Source organism: Eriocheir sinensis, chromosome 10, assembly GCF_024679095.1.
Source record: "Eriocheir sinensis breed Jianghai 21 chromosome 10, ASM2467909v1, whole genome shotgun sequence".
NCBI lineage: Eukaryota > Metazoa > Arthropoda > Malacostraca > Decapoda > Varunidae > Eriocheir > Eriocheir sinensis.
The window spans coordinates 22,610,794-22,636,456 of NC_066518.1; positions in this window are offsets into that span (position 1 = coordinate 22,610,794).

Here is a 25,663-nt window from a genome sequence, read left to right on the forward strand (position 1 = left end):
ATAATGTGTGTGTGTGTGTGTGTGTGTGTGTATATTCCCTCCGATTCTTAGTAATCTGCAGCTAGCTCAAGAAATTTTGACCGTGTCTTTTTGATCGATTATATGCTCAGGCGGAATTTAGTGAGGATTCTTGGTATCTTCAAATTTCCTCATACGTCTATTAGTTGGTTACACAAGGAAAACTGAATTTTTCTCTCTCGTCAAGTAGCATAACAAATAAAATCCTCCGTAGTGTCTTATATTTCATTTCTTCTTATTTCTTCTTATTTCTTTTCTCAGCATTCTTTATATTATTTTTCTGCCTGCTCTTCAATTGTCTATGACATAGACATTTGCCGCATCAGTTTACCTTTTCCGTGAAAAGAGTCGTAATAATGATAATGTGTGTGTGTGTGTGTGTGTGTGTGTGTGTGTGTGTGTGTGTATTGTGTTTCCATTTCCTCGATTCTTGAGAAATCTGCGGCTAGCTCAAAATTTTTGTAGGCCCATCTTTTTTGTATACGATTATATGCTCAAGCAGGTTAGTGAGGATTCTTATGGTATAGATTCCTCATACGTCTATTAGTTCCGGTTACAAGGGAAAAGCGGATTTTTTCTCTCGTCAGAGTAGCATAACAAATAAAATCACTCGATAATTAATGTCTTATTTCATTTCTTAACTTATTTCGTCTTATTTCTTTTCAACACGTTTTTCTTTATATTTTCTACCTGCTCTTCGGTGTCATATGATATGGGCGTTGCCGCATCAGAGTTTACTTTTTATGAAAAAGGGATCGTGTGTGTGTGTGTGTATGTTCCATTCCCTCCTGATTCTTGAGAAATCTGCTGCTTACTCCAAAATTTGTGGGCCAACTTTTTAGCCGAATATGTCGAAGCGGAATTTAGTGAGGATTCTTGTGGTATCTTCAAATTCACTCAGCCGTCTATTAGTTCCCAGTTACCAGAAGAAAACTGAATATTATTCTCTCGTCAGAGTATCCTAACAAATAAAAAATCGCTCAAACTCCTCCTCTACGTTCCTTAGAAAGATTGCCATATGTTACTATTAAAAACTTATCCCAGCACAAATTTGACGCACTTTGTCAAGCTTTAATTTTTGTCATTTTTTATTTACTTTTATGGCGCGTTTCGCGTCATCCCGCCAGAACCTTTTACCCTTGATGACATGAAATGCGTCATCGTGCTACGGAAGATTGATAAGATCAGATTTATCTCAAATTCACTGTCTGGAGCAGACAAATATTCGGAAAAAGAGGAAAACCAAACAGTTTGTGAAGTATATATAAATATACCGTATATTCCGTCATATGAATATCTTCTTGTTGATTAGGTTCAATACTCCTGAATCCCTACAGTTTCGCTCAAACATTGTTGGAGAGAGCCTCCCAGATGAACACTTGTTCAATGGCGACAAAGAACTCTTACGTTCTATACTCCCAACATAACGAACCTAGTTCAAGCTCTCAACTCTTCAGTCCCCTCTCTTCAAGCCTTTTGCAGTTACTTTCTTAAACCATCGAAGCCCTTCCTGAAGTCAGGTAACCAAGTCTTGTTTCGCCACTGACTCCTGTCCCATTAATAATAAATTTAATTTCCTTATGATCACTGTTGCCTAATGAACTAATAGCCTCAATGGCCTTATTATATCCTCTTTATTGATTAACAACAAATCAAATATTTCTTCCCTCCTTCGCCTGCATAGAGACGAACACATTAGCTGAACCCACTCCTGGAAGGCTGGGTATACAAAGGCTACAATAAAGTCAATGACCGATGAAGATACGGCACGTCACGTAATGAACAAGCTCTTCTGTCTTCTCTGCGTACCCAGGTTTAAAAGGTAAAAGAGTAAAACATCATGACCATGAAAATCAGGAAACCAATTACATTGGAAGCACTTATTGTAATAGATACAACCTTCAAATGAAAAAATCACAAATTGCAGCGTACTCTCATTTGCACATTATGCGGATTACGACATGGCATTAATCCCGCGTGGATGCGCTACCTGGCTGAAAATCAAACTAAGACCAAAACATTCAGTTCAGAAATACCATGAAGTCATCATAAATGACTTGAGATTTATTGACGTATGTCTTTATGTCTGGTTCCTCGGCTTAGCGAACCAGTTCATCAGCACTGGGAACGAGCCCATGTGCACGCAACAGATGTTGAAGTGTGCACCCAGCACCTACCGTTACCATTATTGATCAAGGAAGCAGGTTTTTATTGTGACTATATGGACTCGATGGAACGACTTTCTGAGACACGTCTTCCATCCCGCGAATTTTTTCAATTCCTTCCAAAGAAGCAGAACTTTCGAAAGTGATTATAAACATGCTCAGAATGTTTGGAAAGTAGCTGGATGTCAGAGCCTGATGGACTGGCTGACCTTTGTAAAAAGTGGATGTTGAAAGCCTTCTATGCGATGTCTTCCTAGAGGAGAGGTATTTGAAAGAAACACAGTAGGTTGGATGTTATGTAAATTATATTAGCCTGCAGGATTTACTATGACTCTTTTTTGTTAAAACACAGCAGGAATTAGAGATGCTTATTGGCCACACTATATCATTGCATTCAAACAAATGTGCATTAGGGGCTACACAAGTGTGCGTCGATTTTGTACGCATAATGCTGTCTACGAACCCTCAGTTTAATCCAAAACATGATAAAACTTTTCCTTTCATGTCTTGACTTCCAGCAGTCTTTATCACTGTAATACAAGAGAAGTTACCATGTGGAGATATGAGAAAACTAGATAGAACAGAAATGCACTGGGATTTTTTGAGCGGGAGGGGCTAGGTCAGTCAAGCAACCGATAGCGATTTTGGATACCTCATTCTGTGCACCAATGCAGGCTGTCTCACGTGAAGTCATTGAGAAAACGGATGACCTCCCACTGACCATCGAAGACACAATATCATCAATAGGAATATATCATCAGCCCGCACACGAATGGTGAAGAAGAAAACCAAATCCAATGCCGTGTAAGAACATAAAACAGATTGGAACACATGTTGCTCAAGAAAATACTGTTACTCTGTCCTCATAAACTGCTATTCAACTAGGCCGGAGTTGTTAAAAAGTGCATACTATTTATGTTTAAGCAAAAGCACTTTCTTGCGGACTTCATTCAGGATAACGCAAAGAGGCGCAAAGGAGTGCTGCCGCTATCAAAACTGCAATCGAAGTGTGTTCAAACAGCATTTTTGGTCGATACCTGATGAATGCGGCAAATATAGTGAAGACATGAATATTGTCACCAGCGCGAAAAGTTTTCAGAAGCTGGCCCAAGTCCTTACTTTAAACCTTGTACCTCAATGATAGTCGTAGTTGTGGTTCGCCATAAGAAATGGCTTCACAGGCGAATCATCCAAACTACATTGGCTACTACGTCTAAAACTGTATCAGCTGCTACGACTACCATAATTTGGCTTTTACGTTATATGAAATAAATTTACTGCAGGGGATCAGGCGAAACTAATTGTATTGTGATTTTCAGTTCATAATAACCCAAAACTGGAAACTCCTGATCTATTAACAGAGTACTCGCAGGAACCCTTTAAAGCTATAGACTACAAGTATTTAGCTCCTCCACACTGTGGCACAACACCAGACAACAAGGCAAAGCTCGGTTCTCAAGTCTGAAGTAGAGGAAAAGACCATCTCAAATTTGTGAAATTGTAAGAACAAAAGTGCTACTCCATCCCTGTGACAGTGACCAGTTGAGTTCAGCTAAGAGCGTTCCAAAACAACAAGAAAAAAAATTGCTCATCAGCATTAGACGTCCCCTGTTCAGAAGCAAACATTTACCTTTGGCTATCGAGGATTCACGGTAAAAGCCAATAGACGAATAGGTAAAATAAAATGTCCAAGAAGGGGATATCTGTGGACAGGACAAAGACACTGCTTTAGCACCTTGGAGTTACGACCTTACGGTCATCCCGACAGACTTCTACTATGAAGTTGAAGGAGGAGGAAGAGAGAAGGCTATAATCATGGTTATTAGAAATTCAATAAACATTGAGTTTGTTTGACTTGTTTATATGTCCTTTATCAAAAAATGAATGAAAAAAACAATAATTGTCTTAAAATTTATTCGATTTGTGGAAACATGTAGACAAAACGCGTCTATGTTTCGATCTGGCTCATATAAAAATAAGACAAAAAGACTCGCGAAATGTGCGCGGCAGCAGCAGGTCCTGCGGCGACATCATGCGACGACAGGATGCGACAGGATTGCGTGGGCTCAGGGCGGGGCGGGGCGGGGCGGGGCGGCAGCACTGGGGCTAGTGGTGGTGACGAGTGAGGTCCATGGAGCCAGACCACTGATTTAAGCGTGTTATACAAACCACGATAAAGGAACTAGAAAATTATTTATGCTGAGAATAGCTTCGTGGAATGTAATACACTTCAATATGAAAAATCAATAAAGTCAATACTTACTTTTTATGAACACGTGTTAAATGTTTGATGTCATACGGGCATTATAAACTTGCTGTAAGCGAATCTCATCACGTGTTCATCATTCCTCGAATATTCGGTCTTGGAAAACTCCATACAAATTTTTCAAGTTTCTCTTACACCAAGTGTGAAACATTGTAGGCAAAGTACACGACATAAGCCCGCACATCGCTTCGCGTGCTTTGAAGTCGAAATGCATTTTATATATCCTGAGCCCAGGGTAAGCAATATATTTAAAATAATCAGAGTATAATTTGAGGTCGAGAGCATAACTATCTAAGAACACTATCATGTCCGGTTCATAGTAGAGACAAATCCAGTGTCTCATTTCTCTTTTAGAATAACTTGGTAGCGTGCTGCCGGCCCGCCCCCGCCCCGCAATCCTGTCGCATCCTGTCGTCGCATGAATTAATCGCCGCACCCAAGGATTTTCTCTCGCTGCGCCGCCACTTGCCACATTTCCGCTTGAAGTCTTTTTTCTTTTTTATATAGACCAGATCAGAAACATAGACGCGTTTGTCATGTTTCCCTAGTCAAGAATAAATTTTAAGAACAATTATTGTTTTTTTTCATCTCATTTATTTACGATAAGGACATACTCATGAACAAGTCAAACAAACTCAATATTTATTGGAATTTAGTCAAATTATGATTCAGCTTCCTTCTCTTCCTCCTCCTCCTCTACCCCTGTAGAATTATCAGGATGACCAGCAGATCCCAATGACTCGAAGGTGCTAAAATAGTGTCTCTTTGTATCCTGAACTACGAATGTCCTCTCTTGGGAATGTTTTGCATACTCATTCGTGCATTGCACTGTATGGATCAATGGCAAAAGGTAAATGAAATAAAAATCAGTGTCTTTATCAAGGATGTGGATTTTTGAATATGAAAGGAAAGCTTTGGAGACTATCATGTTTGAATCTAAACCGAGTTCATGTAGTGCAGGTGAAAGACATAAGGATTTTCAAAGTGAGTGGATGAGCAGGAAGTGTGGAACATTAACATGTGAAATCAGGTGGGATCCGGCTTTGACCTGAAATTTTCGATGATTTTCAAAAGTTGAAAGACATACGCTGTGGTGGTCTTTGACTGGAAGGAAAAATCAGTTTTGAAGGCCTGAAAATCGGGAGGGGATGAACATTAAATAAGAATCGATGCATAGTTGAAAAAAATTTAATAGAGTTCGATAAAAGACAGGAAGGAAGGTGGAGTCTTGTGATCATCATTGGGTAATCAAAGTAAATGAATATAGACATTAATTAATGAAAAAAAACTTTCCCAGTGCTGTTTAGTGAATATTTCGAAATAAAAAAATATATAGATTGAGAAATGAAAGATGAAAAAGTGACTAAAAAAGCAGATGAAATTAGAACAAAACGATGGCACCAAACATATTAAAACCTTGAGAAGAAGTTGTTTAGACTAAGGTGAAAAAGTGAGATGAGTGTGGGAGGGTGGGGGGGGGGGTTAAGGTGTGGGGGGTTAACACAATGATGCCTCTTGCTTTCCCATAGGTGAAGGATAGAGTCAGCAAACAACTTTTGCTCCTTTATTGCTTACCAGAAGGTCCCCCCACTTGGTCCCCCACTTCGTACATTTGAAAGTTACTGCTGGCATCCTGGCAAATCCTGCAACTGGGTTCTCCAGTCAAACCGCCAGGTTCGAATAAGTACTACCCACATGCCTTACAAAGAGACCCTTTCTGAGTTCTAGCCCGGACTTTAGATTGCAGTGAAGCAATCTTTCAGGAAAAAGGCAGGCCTCAGATGGCTCCGGGGTTGCCGTATGAGGCCAAAAACAAGGATGGATGAACTGATAAAATTCAGCTTTCGCACATGCGCTGCAATAGGCTGGAGCCGACCGTAGGCCCCACCGGTGAAAAAACCTAACAGTGCAGAAAACCCGACAAGAATGCAAGTTCAAAATCCCTAACAAGACCGCTTGGAAATGAATATTATGCAACATTAATTGTGCACACAAAATCGAAAGACAAGCCTTGGTGCTGCGAGTCATATCCTTGCCAGAAGGGATCTATGACTCCTCAAGTACGCCGGAAGTAAAAAAATATATTCATATCAGTTCAGGTGCATTAAGAGAATCTGGCTGTTAAAGGAGTGCAAATCAAAGATAATTTCGATACATTTCCGTGCATAGTAAACTTAACAATTTATCCGTAGTCTTAAGTAATGGCGATGAAATAGTCAGGACTTGGGCGCATTAGATCGTGATCCGATCATTAAGCCTGATCGGAACCTGACAATTTGGCGATCGTGATTATGCAAGAATCTCGTGGATCATCTTTGTGGTCAGAAATCGTCCTGTGGAGATCGAACTCCCTCAAACTAGGCACCCCCTTCCAGTCACCGATCACAAGAAAGTGGTCAGCGTTGTCAGCGGCGGCTAAGTATTTGCGGACTGATCTTACCTAATTATGGGTGTTTATGACATTTTCAATAGTTACTTCAGATAAGCGTCTTCCATGTTTCCCCAACTAAAAATTAAGTAATTGTTGATCGCTTCAAGTCCCCCACTTAATACAATACTGGTATATTATAAGGTATCGTGAACCAATGTGCAGGCGCAAAGTCGCTTTATTTGCTTCGGGACTTGTATACGACACACCATGACAGTGTAATTTAACTGGAGGCTGCAGTAGTAATTCCGCTCCTCCAGTAACCAAGTTTTTGCAAAAACATGTTGATCAGTTATTCCTGCATTTCTGCTGCAGTGTTACGCTGTCCTATTCCCTAGCGTATATCAGTACCTTTTCGGAATACCAACTAGTACCTTCAAACTACAAAGAGCTACCCGCCTCGATCCCCCACGCAGTTAACCGGGGGAGGCTTTTTGTCACCTTCCATATTACCGTCGGGCTCCAGCCCCCACAGCAAGGAGGAGGAGAAGGAGGTCTCGCGAGAGACAACGCAACAAGCCGCAGGGTAAACCACAAGACAAACTAACCTTCCCATACCCCTCCATCAAAAGTTCCTGCTTCTGTGGAATATATCTATCGTGAGGCCTTTTGCTCACTGCATGACTGTGCAGTCCTGAAGTTCCTCATCCGCCACTGTGGTGTGTGGAGAGTAGTATTCTGCCTATGTCTTTGTTAGACTGAACCCTTATCCAACTTAAACTCATTGCAGCATTAATACTATGGTGTGGTGTCATCTGCCAGATGAAATATCTGGGCATCCCATCCAATTGCGCATGCACCGGTTTGAACTTACAAACAAAGCTGAAATTGGCATTGAATTGCGACCGAGTACCAAAGCTGTCATTCTGTCATTGCACTATCGCGATATGTCCCAATAATGTTTTTATGTCTTTTAGAAGATTGATATATGTTTTAATTTGAAAATTACCCAGTCTGCTGAACATATAAGTTTCTTGCTTACCTTTGTATGCCCAGTAAATGAGGCTATATCAGTCGGTGTATTCGTAGACCTGTATAACCTGCTCACCTTGTATATGTCGTTAAATGTGATAAATGAGATAGGCCTGCACCCCTGTCAGGGTAATAGAAAATAAGTGATAATGAAGACCTTATCACCCCTTGTATGTCGGTATGTGTATAACTACTCTGGACCAACATTTAATACATACCCGTCGATGGAAAAGCTAAATCAGTAACAGAACACCCTGTATGTTAAATGCATCATAATGAGATAACCTACACCCTTGTATGTCGGTAACATGTGCCATAAATACTGAGAATATACAGACCCCTTGTATGTCACAAATACTGATAAAGTGAGGCGGATAATTACGCAGTACATGGTTCGTGAAGTATAGAATTTCAGAGAGCATATGAGCAGGCATTGGTTTTTAAGTACTTCTGGGGGAACATGGAATCACTCATAATCCTGGTTGACCAAGGGACGATGAAAACTTGTTTTAAGGTAGCATTGGATGATGCTTCACCTGGACGAGTATAACAGGTGGCAGTGAGGTGTGCAGGTGCTGAAAGTGGGTGAGCAAGGTGCTGGCAACAGCCACCCACGACCGGTATAATCGAGGATCAAGCCTCACCTGTAACAGGTAACTACCTCACTCCACCGTAGTAGTGGGGGATTCGGAGCTGCCTGTGTGGAGCCACACCACCATCTATTCCAGTTTCCCTATGTTCTTAGTAGGACATTATTTTGGTTATCGTAGGTAAATGTAATAAATAGAGATAACCCTTGAAACCTTGTACTCGTGATAAATACAATTAATGGAGCAGTACCTACACCCATTGAATGTCCTGTTTAAAACTGTGATGAATGAGGGTGCCTACACCGCAGCTCCCATTATCGATAAGTTGTCGCGAGTTACTTTGATCACTTGAATCATGGAAATCGTGAATTATGTTGCATCCTTTACTTGTTAAATATATATCCAGTATCTTGACACATTCCAATCTAGCAACCATTATATCCTAGCGATAATCTGCTACTTTGTATTCCGCCTCTCCAGAATATATATCTTGTCTCTTAACTTCCGTTCTCCACAAAACGCATACGTGGCCAGTGTTGTCATAGAAAAAGTACTTCGTAAGGAGTATGAAATAGTCTTCGGCATGATGAATTTCGCGCCAGGTCATAATTAAAACACTAGGTTATTTTTTTTATGCAAATACTCAAAATCAATATAAATCAAAGAATAAAAATCGGCTGCTTTTTTGCCTTTAAAAGTTATTCACTGCCTCAAATTTGATATTCATATTCGTTCCTTGAGCATACCGTAGTATTGAAGGCACTTGGTGTTGTGTTCATTAGTGTCCCATCGTCCAAATGTGGCAGCTTTTGTGGCTGAGGGGTAGGCGAGTGGCGTAGAGTGGTAAACGTACTAGTACATTCACCGCGATGTAGTCATTTATCGACCAGCCGAGAGGAGGATGATCAGCTGGGTGAGCTGCGCCGACTGCCCGGGCCGGATTCGAACCCGGGCCAGCGTAGAAGCCAGGCATGCTGACCGCTAGACCACGGAGGCGTATTGGGCCAATCTCAAGTGAACCCACTCACAATGGCACACAATTTTTTCTGGTTAATTTTGTGCTTTGAATGACTAACCATTTCTGTCGAAAAACAGCAGATATTATTTTTCACTCCTTCCACCCTAACCTCCTCAGTAATAAAAAAAAGTGACAAAATCATAGCCTTGAGGCAGTAATATTCAGCCCCAGGATCAAAAAATTATACTGCTGCCCTATGAAAGGCATCTCTTAACTCCGATTAAGTAGGTGGTGACTGTGGTGGAGCAGCTTCATTGTCATCCCTTGCAGTGGCAGGTGTCATTGGGCCAGCAGATGATGAAGCAGTGGCTGGTGTCATAGGGCCAGCATATGTTGAAGCAGTGGCTGTTTCCGGAGCAGCTGATGGTATCTTTTCCACAAGTAATGAACAATGTGCTGGGTTGGTCTCTAGCAATACAGCAGCGGGGCTGAAAAAAAGCGTTATATATTAGTCATGATTAATGCATGTAACTTAACCACTTAACTGCGGATTTCCTACAAGAAAACATCACCAAACTACAAAAATGGAACAAAAAGTGGCTGCTACAATTCAGTGAAGAAAATGTAGTCCTACACCTTGGGAGGGGATATCCAGCATACCAGTACCACATGGGAAACACTCCACTATCCACCGCAGAGGCAGAGAAAGACCTGGGACTATTATGTTACCAGGCTACCAGTGAAAGCCAAATCCATGCCAATCGTAGCGGATGGGTTAAATAGGTACGTAGTTGAAGAAAAAAGGGTCTTAAAGGTTAAATATTACTTATTAACATAAATATTCCACTATTTGTTATTGGTTGTAAAATAATTGACTGATAAAGTGTGTATATGCAAAGTATATCAATTTAAGAGTGATTAATAAATTGTCTTAATGAAAATATAAAAGTTTTTGCCAAAAACATACAGGCCAGTCAATATTTCACTGCTGCTTGACTGCTGCTGCTGTTGCTGCTGTCCTAACCCTAGCCCATCATCAGCTGTGTCAATGCTGAATGGCTCTGGTACCCCTTCAAATACATGAGACTAGCAGCCTATGATGTCATACACCAGTTTATCTATCACAGTTAATGTCATAGTTAGGTAGGCGCCTGCGTATCTGTGGTGCCACACGTGTGGGGCACTCAGGTGCTGGGGGAAATGTCATTGTTATGAAGGGGCAGGGGTAAACCAGTGTATGCTGAGAGGCCTTGGTGTGAAAGTTCCCTGTCTGGTCCCCTGCCCTATACAGTGAGGGCAGTGAGGGCCTTTTTTACTCCCTCAGGGGCTGTGCAGCTGAGAGAGTGGTGTACATGAGGGTGAATGTGTGAGTGAGTGTGTGCCTGTCTTGGCTACCACCCTTCATTGGGGGAAGATAGCCAAGGTATTTAGATAGATTGATAGTCATTGACAGATGGACATTAAAAAAAATTATATATCAAATATGCAGTTCACTGCTATGAACTTATTAACTTTAAGCTGAAATAAAGGCATTGTGGCCAGTATAGCTGCATTCTGTGAGCACATAAAAAACTAACTAATATAAGTTTTACATATAAAGACATAACAAAAAAAAAATACCAGTCTGCCGCTACTCATTCTTGCACTTGGCAATGCGAGGCTTTGATTTTTGTTGTACGTTGTACCAACGCCTCTCACAGTCATCCTGCGTACGGGGTCCACTCCCAGGGAAGGCACTGTCAGGGTATAAATGTTAAGCAAGTTTCTTAATCGTTTCACTATGGCATGCTATTTATTTCCCATACCTTCTCCAATAACATTTAATACTTGCTGTGATGGAAAGCTAAATCAGTACCGGTATTTTATTTACATGCATCATTAGACATTAACTTTTTAGTTGTTATGAACATGGCCATAAATACTACTTTTCATTACCTACTTTTCTAAAATGCTTTTCTCTAAGTAGGATGATATTACACAATACAGCTATACAAAAAAAATCTAAGTATTAATCTTAATTCCATTCTTTTGAGTACTTCTAACCTAACATTGTATCACCAGAAACTGTTTGACCAATGCTATCAAAATAATATTTTAATCTTACTTTACCATTCTCATCAAATCTACCTATTCCGATATAGTCTTAACATAAAATACTTGTAAAAGTGTTGAGAGAGTGGCATATCTAAATAAGGAATAAATAAAATAACAGGTAAATATGACTTGACTCTCTTATACTAACCCCCTTTCCACCCTAGCAAACTTGGGGACCTACCATGTTAGGTTAGGACGTGTTAGGTAGGACAGGTTTAGCAGGAGTTGGCTTAGTTATGTTATATTGTTGAGGGAGTGGGGGTTGCAGCAGAAATGGTCATGATGATGCTATTCACATGGAGCAGTAGGAAAAAGTATGTCCTGTGTGGAAACTCTGTGGTTGTGTTTTTATACAAAAATACCCCCTTTTTTTTTTTTTTTTTTTTTTACGTCGCGGCCTATAGCGCCGGTAGGGTTCTTCCCGGTGGGGCCTGATGGTCGGCCGAAGGCTTCTTCCCGGTGGGTCCCGATGGTCGTCCCAGCCCGTTCTAGCGCAGGCGAGTGTTTATAGTGGCGCCATCTTGCATTAGCTCATGCTGCCCTCCCGGAGCTCATCTTTAATCCTAGAATCTAAAGTCCGGGTTGATAGGTGGTCTTCTGGACAGCATGTGGGTAGTTTTAAGCCACTCGGCGGCGGCTGAAAAATCCCAGCTAGGTGGCACCGGGCGGGGATTGAACTCGCGTCCTCCTGAACGCGGTGCTGTTACTCTGTCATTAATACCGCCTCCCGAGTTAGTGGTTTACCAAGTTACTTGAATCATGGATATGTGAATATGTAACAAAAAAAAAAAAAAAAAGCGTTAACATAATTTCATTATCTTGAGTACGTTTCAATCTAACATTATATCACCATAATCTGTTTGACCAATGCCTTAAATATACTATTTTAATCTTACTTTACCATTCTCACGAAACCTACCTATTCTCCATATAGTCTTGACATAAAGTGCATAAAAAGTGTCCACAGTCTGGCATATATATCATCCCCCCCAATAAAAAATAATAAACAAATAAAAAAAATAAAAGAATAAAAAAGAAGCGGAAATATGTAACTATCTGTACCAGCCCCTCTTCCCCCCAACAAACTTGGCGTGTTAAGTTGGGGATGTGTTCGGTAGGACAGAGGGCAGGTTTGGCGCAGGGGACCTACCATGTTAGGTTAGGACGTGTTAGGGTGGGACAAGTTTAGCAGGTTAGTTTGGTTATATGTTAGATTGTTGAGGGAATTAGGGAGTTGCATGAAATGGTCATGATGATGCTATTCACGTCGAAACAGTAGGGAAAAAGTATATTCTGTTTAGAGCTCTGTGGTTGTGTATGCAAAATACCCATTTGACGAGGAGTTAAGTTAGTTTTGCAAGTTACGTGAATCATAGTATGTGAATATGTAACAAAAAATAAAGCAGTAACCTTAATTTCATTATCTTGAGTACATTCCAATCTAACATTATATCACCATAATCTGTTTGACCAATGCTATAAATATACTATTTTAATCTTACTTTACCATTCTCACAAAACCTACCTATTCCTATATAGTCTTGACATAAAGTACTTGTAAAAGTGTCCATAGTCTGGCATGACCAATAAAAAAAATAAAAAAAACAAATAACAAAAAATAAAGAATAAAAACAGGGCAAATATGCCTTAACTATCTATACCAACCCCCTCTTCCCCCCCAACAAACTTGGCATGTTAAGTTAGGATGTGCTCGGTAGGACGGGGCAGGTTTGGCATGGTTAGGTTTAGTTATGTTAGGTTGTTGAGGGAGAGGGGGTTGTGGCAGAAATGGTCATAATGAAACTATTCAGATACAGAATAAAAAGGTATGTTCTGTTTGGAAGGTCAGTGCTTGTGTTATTATGCAAAAAATACCCAATTGATTAGGTTAGGTTAGTTTGTAAACTAACTGAACCATGAATATATGATTACTAACTTTGTTACAGCTTCTGCCACTTCAGTCCACGCTCTCTTCTTATCCTCAGGGATGATACTCTTCCCATAACACCCTCTGATTATACGTATTTTTTCTTGAATTTGATGTAAGAAGACCGTTTCATCGGGCGACCAATTAAACTTACTCCTTTTCTGCGCCGGTTCCCCGGCCCGTAGATGTGCTCATTGGGGCAGATGACGTGGTTATGGTGCGGTAATTTCAGCAGAGCAAATCGTGACGCAGGAGGGGAGATAACGATGACAGTGACAGTAAAGCAGCCTTTGAGGCTGCTTCTATCTACTAAAACTCAGTATTTTCTTGTGTTTGCCATTTATTATGTTTCTGTTGTACATTTATACATGTTTTCTTTATTTTTCTTTTGAAATATATACTTAATTCATGTCGGATGTTTACGTTTTGCACGGAGGCGTCCTTAGCAACGAGCCCGCCATAAAGAAGAAGAAGAAGAAGATAATAGTAGCCAGGATTTGCTAATACTTACACTCAAAGTTGACAAGGATAGCTTTTACACTTAATAATTTGAAACTATTAACTTTGATAGTAACTTTAAGAGTAAAAGTTAAGCTCTCGAGGATACGGGCCCAGTCCACCGCTCTGGGAGAAGTACCCTTTATATAGCAAAGCACACCAGTTTACAAGTCACCTTGAACCATAGCAACACTCCGGGGTCACCAATTGTAGGTGGTAGCGAGTGTTCCGAGTGCTAATTGGTTCACGGATAAAGTCAATATCCGTCAGGGTTGTTTATTGACATAAAAATCGTACAGGTCATAAGGACAAACAAAACATACAGAAAAGGTGTTTGTGTGTGTATGGGTGTGTATGAATGTTGTATGGTTTAGATGACATATAAATGTTAGTGTGTGTAGTAAACAATATGTATGAGTTAACAATAGGAGGACGAGGACAGACAGTGGAAGATAAACGAGTAACAAGAGAGACAAATATTAAAGACGCAACACGGACAACAAGCAGCGACGAGAGACAAGAACATCAAAACATTCACTAATTGAGTCTGTGCTGCCACACCATTTTCCTTGTCTCACCGGAGGAGAGTACGCGACCGTTTCAGCGGTGGCTTGCTACACACGTATTCCCGACCGTCTTGGACACATACTAGACATCTTCCTTACCTCTAACCCTTCTGCTTACTCTGTCAAACTGTTCTCTCCGTTGGGCTCCTCCGATCGCAACCTTATTTATGTATCCTATCCTATTGCTCCTGTACATCCTCTGGAAGCACCGAAGAGTCGATACTTCTGGTACTTTGCTTCAGCTCGGTGGGACGACCCTAGGATGTACTTTCCGATTTCCCGTGGAATGATTACTGCTTCCACAACAGAGACCCCTCTGTGTGCCACCGCATCAAAGATTGAGTGTCTCTGGAATGAGGTATACATTCCCACGTACTTTCTCTATTCCCCATGCTAAAAGCCTTGGTTTAATCACGCTTGTTCTCGTGCTGTCTAAGATAGAGGCAGCTCACAAACGCTTACCAGAGCCTTCAGACACCCTTAACCTTGATCTTTACATTTCCGCCCGGAATCGTGCCAATTATATTCTTCGACTTAACAAAAACGCTATCCATAGCAAATGTCAACACCTTGCTTTCTCTAATTCTTCCAAATTCTGGTACTTAGCACAGTTGCTATCCATTTACAGTGGCCTTGTCCGCCCTCGTATGGAGTATGCATCTCATTTGTGCGGGGGGGTGTCCACTCACAAAACTCTCCTTGACAGAGTGGAGTCAAAAGTCTTCTTCGTCTCATCAGCTCTCCTCCTCAAACTGATAGTCTTCTACCTCTCAAATTCCGCCGCCATGTTGCCTCTCTTTTATCTTCTATCGATATTTTCATGCTGACTGCTCTTCTGAACTTGCTAACTGTAGCCTCGTCCCCTTCCACTTGGCCCCACTGCACACGACTTTCTACTCATACTCATCCCTATACTGTCCATACCCCTTGCAGAGTCAACCAGCATCTTCACTCTTTCATCCCTCACGCTGGTAAACTCTGGAACAATCTTCCTTCATCTGTATTTCCTCCTGCGACTTCAACTCTTTCAAGAGGGGGTTTCAGATACCTCTCCTCGAAATTGACCTCTCTTTTGGACACTCCTTTGACCTCTATTCAGGAGCAGTAAATAGCAGGCTTTATATATATATATATATATATATATATATATATATATATATATATATATATATATATATATATATATATATATATATATATATATCTTCCAAAATCTTAACTGGAAACTTCATCTCTCTCTCACTAAATCAGCTTCCTCGAGGTTGGGTTCTGTATCGTCTCCGCCAGTTCTTCTCCCCCGCACAGTTGCTTTATACATAGGGCCTTGTCCGCCCTCGTCTGAAGTATGCATCGCACAGGGGGGGGGGGCTCCGCAGGTATTTTAAACCCCATCTGTGTGCGTCACAAACTGGTAGACACGCCAATGGGCGCAATGGGGAGGAAGACCCTGTTAGCTAGGTTAGTCAATTGGAGTAGTTTAAATTTATTCGACACTGCGGGGCGACGAAAATATGTGCAGAAGGGACATGACGGCGGTGGCCCACTACACGGGCCGGTGTTGCGAGAAATACCTCTTGGTAAAAATAAGTGTCACTGCTGTCCACCACGCATGCTCAGTGGGGGAATACACAGCAGGAAAAAACATTAATTTCCCTGGTTTTGTTCTAGTTTGTCCACTTGTGAACTTGGTGAGCGGTGAGTGAAATACAGAAACAGTGAGCAAGTTGAACCTCTCTGAGATAGTTTGTGGTGGCGGCAACAGGTGATTTGTAAAATTGAGAAAAGCCTTGCCCACCCAGTTCATTGGTTCATCCGTCTGCTCCATGGCAATGTGCTGTCACTACGTCACCTTTTTGAAAATCTCGATGGTAAAACAAGTGGGCCACATGGCTTCGCAGGACCAATTGGGAAAAGCAATCTCTAACAGGACTGTTCCTGACACACTGTCAAGGAGAAATCCAGGAAACCTAAACCACTCCAGATGGCTCACAACAGCCAATAGGATTCTCCGCCTGTATGTTGGTACACAATATCCGACAGAACAACGTAAAACACTTTTTTTTTTTTTTTTTTTTTACAACAAAGGAGACAGCTCAAGGGCACACAAAAAGGAAACAATAATAAAAAAAGCCCGCTGCTCGCTGCTCCTAAAAAAAAGAGTCAAAAGAGGTGTCCGAAAGAGGGGTCAATTTCGGTAGGAGAGGTGTCATGATACCCTCCTCTTGAAAGAGTTCAAGTCGTAGGCAGGAGGAAATACAGATGAAGGAAGGCTGTTACAGAGTTTATCAGCGTGAGGGATGAAAGAGTGAAGATGCTGGTTAACTCTTGCATAAGGGGTTTGGACAGTATAGGGATGACCATGAGTAAAACGTCGTGTGCAGCGGGGCCGCGGAATCAAGTTCAGAAGAGCAGTCAGCGTGAAAATAGCGATAGAAGATAGAAAGAGAGGCAACATCGCGACGGAATTTAAGAGGTAGAAGACTATCAGTTGGAAGAGGAGAGCTGATGAAACGAAGAGCCTTAGACTCCACTCTGTCCAAAAGAGATATGTATTTGTGGACCCCCCACACACGTGAGATGCATACTCCATACGAGGGCGGACAAGGCCCCTGTACATGGACAGCAACTGTGCGGGGGAGAAAAACTGGCGGAGACGATACAGAACTCCCAACCTCGAGGAAGCTGATTTAGCGAGAGAAGAGATATGAAGTTTCCAGTTGAGATTTTGAGTTAAGGATATACAAAGGATATCTAATGTTGAAGAAGGTGACAGCTGAGTGTTGTCGAAGAATAGGGGATAGGTGTTTGAAAGATTGTGTTGAGCTGATAGGTGGAGAAATTGGGTTTTTGAGGCATCGAAGGACACAAGGTTCCTTCTACCCCAATCAGAAATGATAGCAAAGTCTGAGGTTAAGCGTTCTGCAGCCTCCAGTCTGGAGTCGTGTACTTCCTGTTGGGATGGCCTATCGAAGAAGTTGAATAATGCAAAGTGAGTCGTCGTATGTAATTGGACAGGACGGTTTGTTATGGAAAGATCATTGATGAATATGGGAAGAGTGTGTGATGTAATGAGCCCTGGAACACCACTGTTGATAGGTTTAAGGAAGAACAGTGACCGTCTACTACCGCAGAGATAGAACGGCCGGAAAACTGGAATAAGGAACAGGGGGATGAAATCGAAGATGGCATTTAAAGCAAGACCTGTGCCAGACTCTATCGAAGACTTTCGATATGTCTGAAAGCGCAACAGAGAAAGTTCATGAACAGCTGAACAGGATGACCAAGAGTCAGTTAAGAAACGAAGATCGCCAGTAAGGGCGCCCCTTAGGCAACCCATACTGGCGATCAGATAGAGGTTAGAAGTGGAAGGTGCTTTTGAATCTTTCCGGTTGAGATTGATTCAAAAGCTTTGAATGTTGAAAGTAAAGCTATAAGGGCGGTGGTTTTTGGGATTGGGCGGTCACTCTTCTTGAGCACAGGCTGTACAAAAGGCGCCGCCAACCCAGGAAGAAAAGGTAGATGTTGTTGATGGGCAGAGACGAAAGACTTTGACCAGGCGAGGTCAACACAGAACACAGTTTTAAGGACAATAGGAGGCGGTCCATCAGGTCCACTAAGCCCCTTCTGAGAGTTGAGGCCAGAGAGGGCATATAAAACATCATTATGAAGAATCTTAATATGAGGCATAAAGAGGTCAGAGGGGGATGAGTGGGAGGAACCCATGCCCAGATCATCCCAGGGTGGGTTGTCATAAACTTGAGCAGAAGGTTCAGCCTTAGAGAGGAGGGAAGATGAAGAGGTGAAGTGGTGGAATATTTTGCTTGAAGTCACGGGGGAGTAATAGAAAAAGCAAGGTGTTGACATTTCTGTTGATGAAGAGGTTTTGTGGGAATCGGAGAATAGATTTGGCACGATTCCGGGCTGAAATGTAAGATCATGATTAGAAGCCAAAGGGGTGCAGAGGCTCTGTAACCTTTTATTGAGCTACCTCTCTGTCTTTAATAACACGAGAACAAAAGCATGGTTAAACAAGGCTTTTAGCATGAGGAGTAGAAGAACGTGGAATGTATGCCTCCGTTCCGGACACGGAAATCCAGCTCAGTGATGCGCTGGGCACAACAGAGGGTCTCTCTCACCAGGCTGTAATCATTCCGGGAAATCCCCGGAAAGAAATGCATCCTCGGACGTCCCCACCGAGCTGAGCAAAATGCTAAACATCCCCTCTTTGGTGGGCAGAGGGATGAACAAGGATGATAGGACGGGATACAGAAATAAAGGTTGATCAGGAGGGCTTAACGGAGAGATTTCAGTTGACAGAGTAAGCAAGAAGAGTTTGCGATAGGAAGAGGTCTAATATATTTGGGCCGGTCTCCAGGGCAAATTAAAGACCGATGTGGGGTGTTCAGACAACTGCTCCGGGTCGTTGAGGGAAACTAAGTTGGGCTGTTGCACCAGGCTGGTCGTGGTGAAGAGGATGAAAACCAGAAGCTGGTGAGTGAACATTGAAATCTCCCCAAGATGAGAGATTTTCAGTGAAGAAGAAAGTGGGTAAAGATGTACGCACTGAGTTGGAAATGATCAAAAATTTATAGTTAGTGATGGGAGTTGGGTGAGAGATAAACAGCACAGATCATTACGTTAATAATTGTAACGTGATCTTAATGATCAATTTGGGAAAATTCGAAGAGTCAGATTCGTGAAAGGAGCAAGTGATACCGTTGCGCACGTAGACGCAACGTGTCCCAACTGGATTAGAATTTAGGATAAAAAAAAGAAAAATTCGTGGAGGAACAGAGCAGTTGCTCTCAATGTGATGAGGAAGAGAAGGTGAGGTTTAGAGGAGGAGAGATGGTGTCACAGAATGAAATTCAGTGTCCACACATATCAGAAAATACTTCGAAATACTCAAGTACCTTGGCTTCCAGAAACTATATGTAAGAGGTCGCTGTGGTTGACTCCATGTATTTTTGTCAACAAATGATGCACGAATCGGACTGACGGGTGGATATCCGCGTGCCAACAGCCCTTATTTCACAACGTCATTTTGAGAGATGTAATAGCATCTGACGGATCAAATCAAAATGGAATAAGTGGGAACCTCGCCTTACTCATTCCCTCACCTCCTTCTTTTTCCTCCATCCCTCCTTTCCTCCCTTATTTTTCCTCTCCTGCCTTCCTTTACTTACCCTCTGCTCCTCTTATGCTCCCCTTACTCTTTTTCCTCCCTCCATCCCTCTTTTTCCTCACTTATTCTCTCTCTCTTCCATCACCCTCCTTTCTCTCCTCCCTCCTTCTCTTCATCTCTACTCCTTACTCTTTCTCTTTTTTCTCTCCTCTCGCTTCCTTTCGTCCTCTGCCTCCATCCCTGTTTCCTCCCTCCTCCTTGCTGCTTTTCCTTAACTCCCTCTCACTCCCTTACTCTTTCTCAGTCACGTTGTTTTGTTTGAGAATTGAGCCGTGCCCCCAGTATGAACCGCTCTGTTTTTAAATTTGTTTTCTATTCCCTTCAGCTTTGTTTCCTCTACATTCTTCTTTCCTCTTCCTTTAAATTTCTTCTAGTTCTCAACTTTATCACTTCTGTATACTACCCATATAAATTATTATTATTGTTGTTATTATTATTATTTATTACATTATAGTAGTATTATTATTATTATTATTATCGTATCATTATTATCTCTCATATAGAAGAAGAGAAGAAGGAAAAAACTATTAAAACAAGAACAAAGAAAAAACGACCTTAATGTTGAAAAGCCAGTGCAGTGGTTTTCGTACATAGTGCCATTCCTTCCTTTACTGTTTTTTTTTTGTATTATCATAATGAAGATACTTATCGTTTCTCCACGCATGAATATTGCACACATGTTTCTTTGTAATGTAGAAAATCACACAGTGATGTCGCTATACCGCTCTTGCAGGAGAAGGCTATTTACAGTGGCGAGGACGACTCAATTCGAGGACTGAGGAAAGGAAGGAGGGAGGGAGGGCAAAGGAGAACAATTTATTCTCTTTTAACATTCTTTCATTTCCATATCCTCCGCTAATAGAGAAGGGTGTGTCTGATCCAGTGCCAGATGTAGCTTCCTTTAACAGATGTGGAGTAGAGGACCTGCACATGGGGAAACAGTGCTCAGAAGGAAAGAGACTCCAATCCAGTTTGGACATGTAAAGAGAGCAGGGAGGATACAGTGCTGGGAACTGTGGAGAAAATGGTAAAGATAATGGTGTCCAGTCTGCAGATGGCAGCTTTTCAGATGTGGAAGTCAGGAAGGACCTGGAAACAGTTCTTTTTCCTTTTTACACACATGTGACCCTAGCGCCGGTGAAGTTTTTTTTTTTCTGGGGGGCTGATGGTGGGCCCAGGCCGTGTATAGCGCAGACAATTGTTTACTTTAAGTGGCATGCCAATTATTATTGGCTCATGCTGTCCCACGGAGATCATTCTTGATTTCACTTGCATAGCTTCTTGTAGAGAATCGAGAGGTTTGGTGGGTGGCGATCTTCAGGACAGCATAACCGTTGATGGCTTAAGGCCCCTCGAAGCGGTGTACTGAAAAATCCCAGGTGGTAGCAGCGGCGGCAGATTCCGAACTCCTCATCATCATCAACGCGCTGCAAATGCGGGGCCGGCACGCTAACCACTCTTAGCCACCATCTCAGAAACATGGGCAGGTAGGAAATGCGAGGCAACAGAAAGCCTGACCAGAAATTGGCTCATTACGAAGGTTACCCGCTTTGCGGTGATTTAATCTGCTCGACAGCCACTTAGGGGCGCTGGGGAGCAGATGAAACACCTCCAATCCTTCAAAGTTACTCCCGACGCAGCCAGTGACCGGTCGATTCTATATTTGAAGGAGTTGATAAGGCTATTCTTGCATTTTTCCCACTTCTGAAGGAAGATTGTTCCAGTGACGGATGACTCGGTTTGAAAAGAAACTCCTTCCGATGGGAAAGAACTCCGAAGGTTTCGGACATGTGAAGACAGAGCAGGGGAGGAGATACAGTGCTGGGAGGTTTGGAGAGATTTGGCAAGACCAAAGATTTGCCCAGTGCAGATGCCAACTAACAGATGTGGAGGTAGGGACTACTGGAAACAGGGTGCTCAGAAGGAAATACTCCGATGGTTTGGACATGTGAAGGGAGCAGGGGAGGATGCAAGTGCTGGGAGTTGTGGAGAGATTGGCAAGACAATTTGTCCCAGTCACAGCTAGATATTGGGTAGAAAATGATGTGGAGTGAGAGAACCTGGAAAACAGTGCTCAGAAGGAGACTCCTATATGGTTTGGACATGCTGAAAAGCAGGGGAGGGATGCAGTGCTGGGAGTTTTGGAGAGATTGAAAGTAAAGGAAGGGAGCCAGTTGGTAGACCATTTTGAGGAAAACGTGGAGAAGGTGTACGCCACCAGGAGAAGACTTGGCAGTGGTATGGGATTGGATGAGCATCAGGCAGAAGACGCTTACGAATAGGGAAGAAGGCCCATAAAGCGTCCAACCGCTCAGGGAAGAGTGAAAACCGGACGTTAAAGCAGAAAGTTATGATGTTGATGATGATATCTAATAATAGAAGAAGAAAAGCTAATAACTTAAGAACATTAAGTGACCTGCTGGGAAGAATTAAAAAGCACTTCACTACTCTCCGGATACGTTCAGTTCCTCCCAGACGCAGTAAAGTTACTGTCATTGGAAATGGAGTTGATCGTTTCCGCACTGGAAGTACTTCTGCAGGGGAAGGCTTTGTTCCAGTGGCGGACGACTCTGTTCGAGGAAGGGAAGTAGCGGAGGAGGAGGATGGGAGCAAAGTGTTTTACATTCTCTTCGTTAATCTTTGTTCTCTCGTTCCATCTCATCCTTCCACATGCTCACTGCCACATATACTTCACTACTCTGTTGCTTATACTTTACTTTTTTGATCATTTTCACATTACTTTCCAGATTAAATAAGTTAACTTCTCTTAGGCATTGCGCCACGTCGAGGCAACATCAGACGCTTTTAAAATTAGGAACATCCAGACGCTTTTAAAATTAGAACAGACGCTTTTAAGTGGAACATCAGACGTTTTTAAAATTACAGAACAGCAGACGCATTAAACATTGGGAACAGCAGACGCATTTAAAATTAGGAAGAGTAATCACTTAAATTAACTTGAGGAAACAAACAAAGATTAACATGATTTTAGGAAGTAAATGCACTTTGAATTTTTTGAATTATAGATTCTTCACATGTCTTGGCAGTACATCATCAAGACCCCAAGACCCAGACCAAGCATTCTAAACGTATGCACTATAGTCGCCTTGTACACAGGTCTGGGGTCTTCGTTATCGTCGTTCTGGCAACTTGCCATTACACGTATGTACACACACACATACAGCTACATAATCGAGGTGACCTTATTAAAAACTTTTTTACAGCAACAGAGGGTGGCCGAAAAGATAGAGAAGAGCTGTTAGCCAGAGTGGAGCCCCACACGTGCCGATGCATACTCCCATACGAAAGCCGGACAAAGGCCTCTGTATATGGATAAGCAACTGTGCGGGGGAGAAGAGAACTGGAGGAGACGATACAGAACGCCCAACCTCGAGGAAGCTGATTTAGTGAGAGAAAGAATGTGGAAGTTTCAGTTAAGATTTGCAATTTAGAGTTAAGACCAACAGGATATTTAGTTTGAAGAATTATAAAGGTGACAGCTGAATGGTTAGTTGAAAAATAGGGGATAGGTGAAATTGGGTTTTTGAGGCATGTGAAGGACACACAAAGGTTCCTTTTATCCCAATCGGAATGATGATGGCAAGGTCTGAGGATTCGCAAGCATTCTGCAGCCTCAACGCCTTATAATCTAAAACAGATTTTTACGACAATTTCAACAATAATACTGAATTAATACCGACAAATGTGTCCTATTAAGCAGACTATCATATAACACTCGCAGACACTTATGACACCAGGTTGCCATGAGCATGATAATTCACACCTCAGTCTCCAGGTGCCGCGACGAAAGCCAAAGGCTGTTACACAGGGGCGGCCTTGGCACCACAGCACCACTATGTGCTCCTCATCTCTCCTTTCCCCGCTTCCCTCCTCTTCACTCCTCACTCCAGGCTTAGTGATGCGGAAGACGAACGAGACCCTCCTTGTCCGCAGAAATAGTTTTGGGACGATGCGCCGCTCCACCTGAAGGAATTATGACCATCATTTCAAATACGTGGAAGCCTTCTCCTCCTGGCCAGCTGCTGACCATCTCCTTATACACCAATTAATGTCGTGACAGGCGCCCATACAGTGAACAGCCCCGCCAGACGCGGAAACCTTGCCCAGTTAAGGTAATGCGTGTTTTTCTTGTACCAACGTTTAGCCAGATAATGGTGTACTCATTGATCTCTTATATTTACCAACTTCCATTTATAATAACTTTCTCCTGGGGCTCAATAACTAGATCCATTTATATCTGTCGTTAAAATAGTTAATTCCTGATGATGTTTCTTGGCAATAGTGTTGGGCGTCAAAAACGAAGTGTTGAAAATACTATGCTCTGAGTACGATAATCTGGCACCGGTGCTCCCTACCTTCTTCCACTTCCCGTCCGCCTCCAGCGTGGTCCATGTAAGGCTCCAACTTGTCGCCTTGTAAGGAAGGCACGGTCTGTAGCAGAGTACTCATGGCGCATCGATGATCACGAAGCCTCCTGGAGTGCCGGAGAGAGGAGGAAATCAGTTAATCATTGGGGCTTACGCTTCAGGGGGCGCGTCGTCTAGCCACCCTACAGAAAACCACCTCCAAGGTTTTTACTCCAGGCAAATCTGAAGTCTCTATCTTAGGCTGCTTTCCCATCCTAAACGACGGCGCCCTACGCAGTTCGCCTGTTTGAAAAGCCTCTCGTAAAGTTGCTGGGATTGCTACCATGCGAACTGTGTTTGCGATCCTATGTTGATGGTTCTACGTCTGTCACGATCTTCAACAGAGGAAAATACCGCTGCATGAAGCCAGTGAATCTTACTCATTGGCCTTTGCGGGAAATGAGTCGTGGTGGAAGATCCACGGCGCCCAGGAACAATGCTTAGCCTACGGGTCCCTCGCACGAGTATCTAAGCTGAGGATCCAGCTTTGGCATATATTCACCCGCTCAGCGGACCTTGCAGAACACACACAAACACACACACACACACACAGTCACACTCTCTCTCACACTCTCTCTCTCTCTCACACACACACACACACACACAGTCACACTCTCTCTCACACTCTCTCTCTCTCTCTCACACACACACACACACACACACACACACACACACACACAAACGCGCGCGCACACACAGACACACACACACACACACACACACACACACACACACACACACACACACACACACACACACTAACTCATCAGAGCCTCCGCAGTCCTACTAACCATGAACTTTACATTTCAGCCCGGAATCGTGCCAAATCTATTCTCCGACTTACCAATACCTCTTTCATCAATAGAAAATGTTAACACCTTGCTTTTTTTTTAAATTCTTCCCGTGTCTTCTGGCGCTTAGCCAAGCCAGATCTCCACCACTTTCACTTCTTCCTCTTCCCTCCTCTCCCCTTGCTTAACACTTGCCACAGGAGCACTTTGCTGTCTCATCTATCTCTAAGGCTGAACTCTTCGCTCAAACTTTCTGTAAGAACTCCACCCTGGACGATTCTGGGCATATTCCTCCTCTACTCATACCCCTCTGACTCCTTTATACCTGTTACTAAGATTCTACATAATGATGCTGTCTTCTATGCCTCTCTGGCTTTCTCAACTCTCAGAAGGCTACTGGACCTGATGGAGTGCCTCCTATTGTCCTTAAAACTATGCTTCCATGCTGACTGCCCTCTGGTCAAACTCTTTCATCTCTACCTATCAGCATCTACCTTTCCTTCCTTCTGAGTATGTAATTCAATCCCCTCGACTATAGCCTAATATTTTTGCCTCCTGTCTATCTAAAGCTTTGAATCAATCATAACTGTGGAAGATCAAAAGCACCTTTCCACTTCCATAACCCTCTATCTGATCGCCAGTATGGGTTCCGCAAGGGGCGTTCTACTGGCGATCTTCTTGCTCTCTTAACTGGACTTCTTGGTCATCCTCTCTTAGCCATTTCGGTGAAACTTTCTCAGCGTTGCGCTAGACATGATCGAAAGCCTTCCATAGAGTC